Source organism: Crocodylus siamensis, chromosome 7, assembly GCF_052110815.1.
Source record: "Crocodylus siamensis isolate JL-2025a chromosome 7, ASM5211081v1, whole genome shotgun sequence".
In the NCBI taxonomy this organism is placed as follows: Eukaryota; Metazoa; Chordata; order Crocodylia; family Crocodylidae; genus Crocodylus; species Crocodylus siamensis.
Window position 1 is genome coordinate 41,173,229 of NC_143401.1, and position 12,170 is coordinate 41,185,398.

The window sequence follows — 12,170 nt, forward strand, 5'->3', positions numbered from 1 at the left end:
ATTATAGCTTTCATTTAGGCCAGAGACAAACATTAAAAAAGCCTGAGCCTGAATTGATTCAATCTGTACAGGTTAGTCTAACCTGGCTAGGTTGAACCAGTTTGTAACTGGACAGACATTCTGTCTAGACTGAGGAAGTGCAGTGGCTCAGGCGGGAAGACAGAGGGGTGCTAGAGTAGCCCTCCCTTCCCTTATACAGAGCTGAGCTGGGGGTCTGTGGCCAGGTCCCACAAGGACACTCTGATTAGGGAGGGGTTCCCCCTAAGCAGCCCAACAGGGAAAGTTTATCATAAACTCAGTGTTTATCACCCCATTAAGAAAACAACAGAAGGACATTACCAGCTACCTGTTGATCTGCCTTTGTCCCATGTGCCACAGGTCAAAGGTAGCCAGCATGTGGTCTGCTAGCTAATGCTGAGAGGTATCTGTGAGGGATGAGGGAATGCTTGCTTAGCAGAGTGGGTAGGGCTTGCGGGAAGCAGAAGCCAGCCCAGAGAGCATGATGGGATGCTGGGGGAGTTAATTTAAACCAGCAGGGGGTCTGGGACAGATAGTATATAAACAGGCTTGAGCCAAATCAGTTAAGTCTGATAGTACATTAAACCAGGTTTATCTCAACCTGGCTTCAGCCATTTTCAAACTGGTTTATGTGCACTGAACATCTGTTCTGTGTCAGGTTTAAACTATTTCTGATCGTTTAAACCACTTTGTGTGTAATGTCTGTCCCTAGCCTTAGTGGGTTCCTTTCACTGCCATCTACCAGAGGCAGATATGCTGCTATGAATAGCATATTGCTAGATGTCAGTCTGACTCAATGCACAGCAGACCAAAAACGGCTACTACTCACTCCCATACCTTGTCTACTTCTGAGTAGTGTAGTTGGTAAGCTAGGGTGCATACAAGAGGAATGGCACATTCAGAGGTGCTGTCCTAGAGATTAACACACTAAATAAGCCATCTGCCTCAGCAATCAGTACAGCTGAAATCAAAAGGTCCAAATGCATATTTTGGGAAGAGCAAGAGAGAAACTTGGTGAAATGGCCATTATTCAAATGTCCAAGGTAATATGAGCCACCCAGCCAAAGGAGATCTTCATGTAGGAGTGTACTTCCTGGAACTACATTGTGAATATTCCTCTTTACCCCCAAGAATAGTGCTGACTCTCACCCCTTCCTGTACTGACTACATTATTCCTGCTCTCTGTGGGTAGAAAAAAGCAGATACGAGCAGTCCTCGGACTTGTGACACAATTGGTTCCTGAAAACCATGTCTTAAGTTGAAATGTTGTAACTTGGAACCAATTTTCTCATAAGAAACAATGTTACAAAAGGGAGATTACTTCCTGAACCATGGCCCAATACCCTATTTTCACCAAAAATACCTCAGAATTTTGTACTTGATCAATTATAGATGAGTAATATAGCTGCATTAATGTATTTATATTGTAAATAGCAATCATAGTGATTTGGAAAGACTTCTTTGAGGTGACTTTGCTGGACTTTTTGAAAGGCTCTTAGTTGGACTTTTTGAAGGGTTCTTGGCTGGACTCTTCTCAGGAGTCTTGGCTGCAAGTTTTTCTGGAGTCTCATCTGCTTTCTTAGAGAAACTGTCCAAGGAAGTTTGGACAGATGTTCTCCAGGGAGATAAGTGACACAGCGAATTTATTCACTGGTGTGGTGTCACATCAGATCAAGCACTGTAAGTCAAAACTGACATCATAAAGTTGAAACAGGGTGTCAATTTATAAACATTGTAAGTGCAGAATCTTGTAACTCAAAATGCTGTAAGTTGAAGACAGCCTGTGCTGCAGTCACCCTTGTATTTGTCCACATTCAGAGTCCAAATGACCCATTTCACAATTAAAAGAAACAAAAAGAAAGTACTTCATTAGAGAAATCTGTATGGGAGTCTCTTTTATAACAGGTTATATCATTTGTCTCATGAAATGGGATCCAGTCTTGTATTCTTGCAAATTTAAAGATTCAGCCTACAAAAACCAGTATCACAATAGTTACACACCTGCATGCATCATCATGTTTCAATTGGCTGGGGGGAGTTGACTTGTAAGGAATAATGAAAATGTCAGTTGCAGCCATCTGAAATGAAATTTTGTGGTTTAAAAACTGCTGCTTAAATCTGTTCCCAGGTGAGCAGGTGCAACTTGCTTTGTAATAGTGATGTAGTGTGAAGCAAATGGGAATCATACCTATATAACAGAGAAGAATTTGACACAAACAAGAACAGTCCTGAAAACAGAAGACAGAAGGCCTGGCACTGGAGTTTCTCTTGATTCCCAACAGAGGAGGTAGACGAAAGAATTGAAAGCAAAAAAAAACAATGTTGTTTTATATTCTCCCTTTGCCTTGAATAATGAGAAGTGTAGCTGTTGCTAAGGCTATTGTTCATCTTTTACACAGTCCTACTGTGTTGATATTATTTCTGGCTCAGAGAAGCTGTGTCAGAAAACCCTGCCACTGCAGCTGCCAGCACAAACACTTAACAAGCAATTATTGAAAAATCAAGACCAACTGAAATCTCAGAAGACACTATCCGAAATTATTTCATTTGAGGAGAGACAGAGACCACAATGCCATGCTGAACCCCGCCCCCCTCCACAATAACAGTGATACTATATTAGTCTCCTAAGGAAACTGTAAGAGACTACAAGCTTCCTATTTCATTTCTGTGGTGTGGTTTTACAAATATCCATATCCACTATGTCTACTTCAAATACACGCATCAAGATGCATGTGGACAATAACTTTGAATGTTTTCATTTCAAATTCATCACCTCTGGTAAAAGAAGGTGACATGTGCCTAACAAAATACTAGTAAACAGCATACACCACTTTCTCTGTGTAAAAATGTTCCCTTGAACTGTGCTGTTTCACATCTATCAGCTTGAAAACCACACTACAGTAATGTAGTTGCATACCTCCTCTTCACTTGTCCCACAGTGGCTTCCACGGGAGATAAGGGTACTCAGTCCATAGAAATATTAAGCTCAAAGGTTTCCCAGAATGTTTCTCACCACTAGCAATGCATGCTGTACAGTATCCAGTCCTGAAATGACTTGGGAAGATTCTAGTTTTACTGACAGAAATCAAAATAATATTTCGAAATGGGAAATTTTAAAGTTTAGTAGTGTTCCTCCTACTGAAGGCTTTTACTGATTTAAAGATATAAGACTAATAAATAAGCTGATGGTGAAAAAGGAATCTCTCAGCTTAAAATGTTGCAAAAATTAGTCAGTCAAATACTGCTTGAATTAAAGAGCACAGAGAGGATGCACTAACTCTGATAAATTATTTGCATGCGGTCTCTCTCCCTTTCTCATTATAGCCCATCAGTAATGTTTGGATGAGCTAACGAAAGAGGCCACTTGAGCTGTGTCCCCAAACAGATGAGGCAACACAATCAGTGCCTTTTATTTTGGGGTAATAGAAGGAAGATGGATGCCAGAGAAGTAACCTGACTTAGCAGGTTTTTACCTCCTTCCATTAAGTATTTCTTCAGCTAGGATTCGTACTCTTGGCTTTTCTGCTGTTGAGCACCTAGGAGGGATGTAGGGCACAGACGTTTTAAAAATAACCAAGAAAAAGATATTCCTGGATGAAAGTCCCTTTGGATTGGTATAAACAAAGCATTCACTAAACTAACTTTAATTTTGTTTGTGAGCCCTTGTCAGGGAGCATGTGAGGGGGTGCATGCTCTGAAAGCACAACATAAAAACTGGTGGAAAAGTCCTTATCTCCCAAGGCTTTTATCTTGAAAAATGCCATTTCATCAGAACAGAATTGTTTTCTTTGGGCCTGCCCTATGTAACATACAGATTTCATGGAGTGATTTGGGAGAGAATAAAATAATCACCATAAAGTGAAATAAACACTTTAGTCTCATGCAATCTGCTCTAAAAAACAAACAAACAGGTGAGAGACATGGCTTGGCTACCTGCCTTGCTCAGACAAATCCTGAAGTTCTTTATTTTTCAATGTAAAAAACTTCACATTTTAGAAATAGTAATTAAAGATGCAGCTCATCAACAGGAGAACTACTCTCCCATTCTTGACTTTGCATAGAGTTGCAAAGCAGAAGTGCTAAATACTGCTCAGCTTACTACTGCTTGTGTTATACTGGTAGATCCTGGAATCAAAATGCAGAAACTGTATACACAGATTAAGGGAGAAAGCTCAGGCCCTGACAGCCTTATACTGCAAACAGATAACTTATCTAAAAGTAAAGGGAAGGAGAAAGCCTGGCCTATACCTATTTTACAAAGCAGAGGTTCTGAGAGGTGAAACAGCTCAAGAAAATATGGCAGAGCTAGGAACTGAAACCTGATGCAAGTTCCAGCCTACTACTTTAAATACAAGGCCATTCCTCTTAGCAAACAGACTGCTCTGATTTTCCAGCTCATTTACAATTTTACTACACTGGGTGTCTTTAAAAAGTAACACACCAAATACAGTGGAAGCTTCCAATCCACCCTAACTCTTCCCAATGAAATCTAGCCACATGCTTTTCACTGTAGCATCAAAGTACCCTTCCCTTCTACCATGGTTAAGGACAACTGAATTCACTAGAGAGTTTTCTAAGACAGAAAACTGTGTAAAGCCAGAAGAAATATCGATAGATTTAAAATGTTATACATGTTAAACCAGGACATACCCATACATAGAGAGAGAGAGACATAGCAAAAGGTATGCTGTGGGTACACACAGACCTGAGAGTTGATTCCTTTTCTTCTTCCTTCGTCTATGGCATTCTTTAACTTAGCTGTACTCCTCACCATGATTTTGGGCCTTCAAAGAAAATGTGCTCTGTATTGCATCTTCTGATCTTCCAGAATCCAATGGATTTTGCAGCTCAACAGGTCAGATATATGGGGGTGCGAGAGTTGCTTTACAGGATGCTGCTTCTCATTTTAAGCCCTGTATTTTTATCTCTTGTTCCTTCATAGTTCCACACAATTTCTTAATTCAGGGTTTGATTTAGCAAGGTCCTTCCTTCAACACTGAAGTGTAAATATAGCTATACCTATAGCTATTCAGGGCTGAGGAGGGTCTCCTATTAAGCCTATCAATTACATAACTTCAAGGACAGGATTTGGCCTTGATAAATGCTTTAGAAAGCTGTCCATGGTGGTCTCAACCCCTGCAATTTTTGCATTAAGAAATATCAGAGGTAGCTGGTTCAAATGACAAACATTTTAAAACATGGGAGGAAGGTAAGGTCTGTTCTCCTACCTGAAACGTTGTTCCTCCATCTAGTGGTAAATGACTAATTAAAGAGCAACAAATTGATCAGACAAACGTAAGATAGTTACTTCAAATCGGGGTATCTGAGGCTTACAAACTGGAATTTACTTGATCTGTTTAAAAAGAAAACTTGAAAGACAAACCGGGGGGAAAAAAAAAATCACGCACCACTGTATCCTCCAGGAAGTGCATAGTTAAATTTCTGCAAGAGCAAGGGGTTCTTCTTCTACTACGCCTTGCAAACTCAAGACTGGATTGCTAAATGAAAGTGACATTTTGGATTGCATAAAGTAAAATGTTGTTAAAGGGCCAAAGAAATTGGGGTATTGGAGTGGATTAATGTACCCTTGGAGACTCACATGCAAATCCTGCATTCAGCCAAATCTGCAGCAATCTCACGTCTGGCCAGAAAACACCAGTCCACTAAGTACATTGCACCACAGACTGCTGCACCATCAGACTCTTAAATCAATATGCTTGCATGAGTTAAAATTTTGATTTCTTTTATAAGCAAGTAAAGCAAAAGTAGAGAACATAGCAAGAGCTCTCATCATACTGAGGTGGACTAGTAGATATGTCACTCTATATTTAGCTTTGTTGTATTTTGGCTATAGTATTTGCATTATTTTGCCCACAATCCTCCATCTGCTGATGGAGGGGTGTATTTCCAGCAGTACTTTTCTGCAGTTTTAACCCACATGTGACTCTAACTGGAGGTGGTTTTGGTGTTGAGTGACACATCATTAGAGATTCATCATGTCCAAGTCCCATTTTTTCTAAGCCTTGATAGATGGTGGCTACTCCTCGGATGATTGACTGGTATTCTCCTTACCTTTAAATCTTCTTGTCTAGTTTATCCCACTTCCTACCCTTCTCTCTCTCAAGCACACAGAACAGCAGACATGTTGCTCAGCCTGATGATTTGTGTTGCTGGGAAAGTGTTCCATGATTAGCAGCAACAAGGCTTGTGTTGTGCTTGGAAAATTTGTCAAGCCCTAGGGCAGCATGGGAACACCATTTCTTACCATGAACACACACCTTTGTTAATGAGGGAAAGCAAGCATGCGTGTACCTATGGGAGGACAGGAACCAAAACCAAGAGTGCAGGATTAATTTCACTTGGCAGATGGCAGAGATGCAAGTACCAATTGGAGATGTATTAATAAACACCAGGATAGTATTCCTATTAATAGCAGTCCCTCTCCAGGACTGTAAAATTACACAGGTATCTGTTATTAGAGCAGCATATGAACTTTGCATATTACTGCTGAGTGAAATCTAAGGATATTCAAGAAACTTTTCAAAATATTGATTAATTTTAGAGGAAAATATCCATCTGATCCTCTCAGTTGGCTGAAGCATTTTCTTTTGAAGAGCCCTTTCCCTTTGCTCAATTTACACACTACTAAGGATTACATGAAATTCAATGTCTAAGAGCTTCCATTTTTTATACCTCTGAAAACACAGATTACTCAAGAAAGATCTCTCTCATGGCCCCAGATAATGTCATAACATCAGGTCACATCCAACTTAACATACCTTCAAGCCAAAAGCCCTACTGTTTGACATCACAATGTGATCATCTTGTCTTTTATCCAGAAAGAAGTAGGCAATTCAGATTTCAGGTCAATGTTTCTCTTTTGAAGCTATCCAGACTCAGAACTAGAGACAGTTTCCTGCTACATATTAGAACTGAGTCACTAAAGGGTAATACTTTTTTCAGCAACATTTTTCTTATTGAAGTGGAGAGTCTGTCACACTTCTAAGGTTAGAGAGAAATTAAGTAAACAAATTATGCAGCATTAAGGCTGTGCATATGAAATGATTCAGAGAAGTATAAAATAAGAACAGTAATGAATGAATCTTTCCTGGTATAGGAAAGACATGCTAGAAAATCATTTGACTAAGGACCGTCCCCCCCCCCAAATTCTTTTAAGAGAAACATTGCTCTTAGGGGGTTAAAAAAACTGAACTAGAGCTCAACTTTGAGCTTTGCTGCAGCCTTCCTGTACGTCTTTAAATAAATCACTTAATCTTTCTGCCTCAGTTCACATCTGCAAAATGGAGATAAGAATCCTTCCTTTCCCTCATCCTGTATCATTAATTTTTGTGTTATAAGATCTTGGAGGTACCAGCTGAATTATAGTGTGCATGTCCAGGGCCTAACACATGAGGGCCCAATTCTATTTGGTGCCTTCAGGTCTTCTGTAATATAAATGATAAAAATCTATGTACTAAAGAACTGAAATACTTTACAAAATGAAGTGCAAGGCAATGCACAATACAGCAGAGAAACAGTAGAAAACTGCAGTCTAAAAGCAGCCTTGTAAAAAATGTCATGATAAAGCAGAGATTCTTAGCCAGGTTGCTGGGGCAACTTGGGGTGCCACCAGATCTTTTGAAGGGAGTCATAAGGTATGAGGAGATAAGTGAGGTTCTAAGAGATGAGCAGATAAACTAGGCAATTAAATGCAGGCTCAGGCTTGTCCCTGGGATGATCCTCCATCCCCACTTTTGGCAAGGAAGCAAGCACCATAATATACAAATTATTTTTTTTAATTGGATGGCACATAATTCATAAGTTATGTAGGGGTGCCTTTCATGCAATGACGGGTGCTTTGTGACCAAAAAAGGTTGAGAACTACTGTCATGAATCAACAACACAAAGGAAAGGAGAACTTGAGACTAAGGAAAATGAGAAGGGTTGTTCTAAAACAAGATTGTAAATATGATGGAGAAAATCAGAATCGTCACTCTGTCATAAACAATTAATTGCAAAAATTCCTCTTTTGACACTGTGGATCTGATTGGATAATGAAGGCCAGCGGATTAATACCAAAACCACCAATTTCAGACCCACCTGCATTGTAATGTAATCAATAATCCTACTTTTCATTTCACCCTAACCTCTGTGAAGAGATCTATTGGTTTAAGTTAATTTGAAGTGAGAGAACTGGAGAAGGTTAGAGGTCAAAGCTGTGCAGACAATAAGATGTGGGTCATGTCCCTTAGGAGGCCTCTTATCCCTTTTTATCATGCATGACCCTGTAAGAATGTGCAATGTGATAGTCCAGAGGGCAAAAGTACTGTGCTGTCAAGTTGGGCTTTTGTTGGCTGCCTTTCAGAAATTATACAAAGTCATACCCGTCTTATGTAAAGGCTGATAAGAAGGTAGTATGCTGTTTGTTCTATATCGGTATATAATTAGAAGATCTTGTGCTTGGTACTAGCAGGTACTATGGTAACCAGTCATCCAAAAAGACCAGCATAGAGAACTAAAAATTAAATACGCAAAGTGGCTAAAGTGTCTGTATGCAATTACAGGGCTTTGGACAGCATGGTTTCAAGTACAGTATCAAATAGGATTTTTGTTAAAATGTTGTGGAAGGAAGGATGGATGGAAGAAAGAAAGGAAGGAAGGATGGATGGAAGGGAAAAAGTTCCCTCCTTGCAAGCACTAAGTGGACTGTGCAACTTCTCCCTATAGTCTTGGTTTGGCCTTTTCTCTCATAGTAGGATGGGCTCCTTCAACTTAAAAAATATATTGAGCTTTCAGATTACTTTTGCTAGTGGTGGGAACTGTAAAAATGAAACTTCACCACAAAAAAAAAAAAAATTATATGGTCCCAGCTCTCCATGATGCTGTACCATACATCATCATTTACAACACCGCAAACAGTACCAAGCTGTTTGGATAGTGTTTCAGCTCCCTTGCACTAACTTAAATGACTGCATAACCTGCAAGGCAATAGTGAACTAGGCCCCTTATTTCCAATTTCACTCCATTTAACAATGATTCTCTCTCAACTAATATTTTAAAAAAAGGTTTTTAGACTTATGTTTTAGTGTGTCCTGGATCAAAAAATATCTCAGTTATGGGCTTTGTTCAGTGAATTCTAAGGATCATGGAAATAAGTGAACAGCACTGGCTAAAGCCAAGGAACGTGCACAGTCACAGTACCACCATCCCCCTGCTCCTGGACCCTGAAGGACAACATTCCCCTATTCTAAATCACAAACAGCAGCCTGCAATTCTGTCATAATTTTGCCTTGGTTTTATGGTCATGGCAAACTCATGTTATTGTCTGGGTTACATGTGAGCCTAAGGTACAGTACACAGGCCTCCTCACTGTATCTGATGCACCCTTCAAAGAACTTCTGCCATGTTTAGAACTGTGCTAACTGAATACTTAAACTGGTCTAATTACTTTAGCTCTTTATGTTAAATATATCAAGTTAATTTCACATGCATTTGCCAAATTTACAAATGTTAGTTCCTGGAATTACACCGTTCCAAATCAAACACTGGTTTTGCTGAGCAGTCACACAGATAACCAGTTTGGCTAGAAGCAGCTAAGCATGCTTTTTATTTAACCAGTTACATGAGCATTACAACTGCCAAGTTCTAAATTCCACTCCCACCCCCAAATAGCTACTTGGAACTGCATTAATAATCCTCCAGTATTAGTTGATTTCCAACATGAATGGTAAACTGTAACAAGAAGCGATTGGAAGAAGATTCCAGTGGGCAGTAGTGATAGAATATATTTGAATGGATGCTAATAAGAAGTGACAAATTCCCAGCATCAAAGATTTCAGTATATGTTCAAAAGCATTTTGACAGAAAGGTACATGTGAACAGGTACATTGGCAGCCATGCAAGTCCAAGAAGTCAGGAGAACTGTCTGTAGAATAAATGGATGAGACTGCCTAAACTTCTGCACAGGATCTCCTTAAACATACCATGCAAATATGCTGGGCTTGAAATTAGGAAGCAACTGAGATCTACAGAAGAACAAAAATGTGTGCAATGAAATTCGGGAGAGATTTGTTTCTGAGTTGTGAGGCTTAAGACAGGGGTTCTTAACCTTTCCTTTTCAAGGCATCCTTTCGAAAATACCAGCTTTTTTTTTTACTCATTTCTCGACAATACAAAAATAGAGCAATTCTTCTGTTGTAAAGAACTCAGAAATACCACATCATGTCAAAATATTTTTGATGCTATGGATTCATATTTCACATCTCTAGGTTATGTTGCGAGTCATGATAAACCCAGATGTTTGCACACCAATATTAAATATGCTAATATTGCGTGGCACCTTGTGATATCCTTAAAAAGATCTTGCACTATCCTAGGGTTCCACATCATCCTGCCTGAGAATCACTGATTTGGGAAGATGCACACATACCTCAACAGGAAGAAGGACTATGGAAGACTTGGATTAATACAAAAATATTAGGATTTTTTTTATCCCTCCTCCCACCCCCACCCCCCAACAAAAACCATAAATTTCGTTTTTCATTTTGGCTCCATTATTTTTTTTCCAATTAAAAAAGCAACTTAACATAGGAAATAGCCTCTATCCTTATTTATTGTAGAGCATTGCAAAGCTCTCTGATCAGTTCAAAATATACTGCATAACATATCTGCCACAGTACCTACGTACTTTTGCATGAGTTATGTGCAAAGCATCTGTCAGGCTGTATCGTGGATAGATCAGTTAGTGGGTGCCAATATTTATAGGATACATTAGTATGTTAAGCTATAATTTCTAATTGCTATAACTTAGCAAGGTATATCTTGAGGGGCACTATGAAGCAAAATAGTATGAGGTAAAATAAGCAGTATTAATAATGTCACTTCTTAATAGAATTTTATATTAGTCTTATTTTCACGCTATATACATGTAACCTAAGCTTTGGTCGTATTGTAGCTATAGCCCCCGTACTTAAAATACACACTGGGAACTTCAAAAGGTGCTTAAGAGCATTTACTGCAATGGGATTTAAGAACCTAACTCTTTTAGGTGCTTTTAAATATTGGTCTTATATAGTTCACTTGTAACTGACAATTTTTTTTGTAACTGACAAATGACAGGTTTGCTCTTATCATTACTGCTGCTTAAGAGGCATCTGTCCAAATCTCTATTAAATCTGAGCTGGATTTCCTTTATGAATTATGGTAAGTTGTGCCTCTCTTCATTTTGGAGTAAGCTATACATTTTTCAAAACAGGGTGTTTGTTACAGACATGCTGACAAGCCCTCTGATAGTATGGTGCTGTGTACAATGTTACTAAAAGTTATTTGAACAATACGTTTTGGCAGCCACCATATGGCAGTGCATAAATTTGCCTTGATATTATAACATAGAATATATAACAAGTGCAGTGCTGATGTGGAGTTTGTTTGTGAGGCTTAATAAGGATGTGTGCCCTGAATAGCTTGGAAGAGTAGAGCAATGAGTGTACAGAGATAAAGTCATAGCTAAAGGAGTTTGAATAAATCCTGAAGCAGCACAATAATAGTTGTTTATAACTTGCATTCATCATGAATACTTCCATAGGTAGAGGCAATTTTTTTTGCACCCCCCCCCGATAAAAAGTTCATAACATAAGCTTCTGACTAACTTATCAGGTTGCATTTATTTTAAGTAATTATTTCAACCATAGATCTGTAAATAATTGAACCTTTGTTACAACACACAAAAGCAATCAAGGAATTGCCCGATTTTCTAATAAATAACTTCCTTATAAGAAGGTTTTGAATCTTTGTGCCAAATCCAGGTTTGCGGTAAGCTGGTAACCAAACCTAAAACTGGCTTTTGGGCACAAACATTGGGATGACAGGTTAGAGCACAGATAGCTGAAATGTCACCTTTAGTCTATCTAGGGTCTTCTGCTGCATCTAGCACTCAACCATTTCCTCTTACTTAGCAAAATTATTTCTTGCAGGCCAAAATATAGCTACCATCCATTGGTGCCTCATGGTCAAAATGACCCTGGAGTAAAGATAACCTGTCCTATACTTCAATACACTATCATGAAGAGTTAAGATGAGGCAATCTGCCTTCCTGGCTACAGTCAGAAAGACACACTCTTCTCACTTCCATCCATTTTTACTCTAGTACCACT

At 39.0% G+C, this 12,170-nt stretch overlaps 1 protein-coding gene across 6 annotated transcripts in view; it reads right to left on the reverse strand.

Moving 5' to 3' along the window:
* LDB3 (LIM domain binding 3) overlaps positions 1-12,170 on the reverse strand; it is a 204,946-nt gene that overhangs the window by 149,155 nt on the left and 43,621 nt on the right. The window lies entirely within an intron of this gene.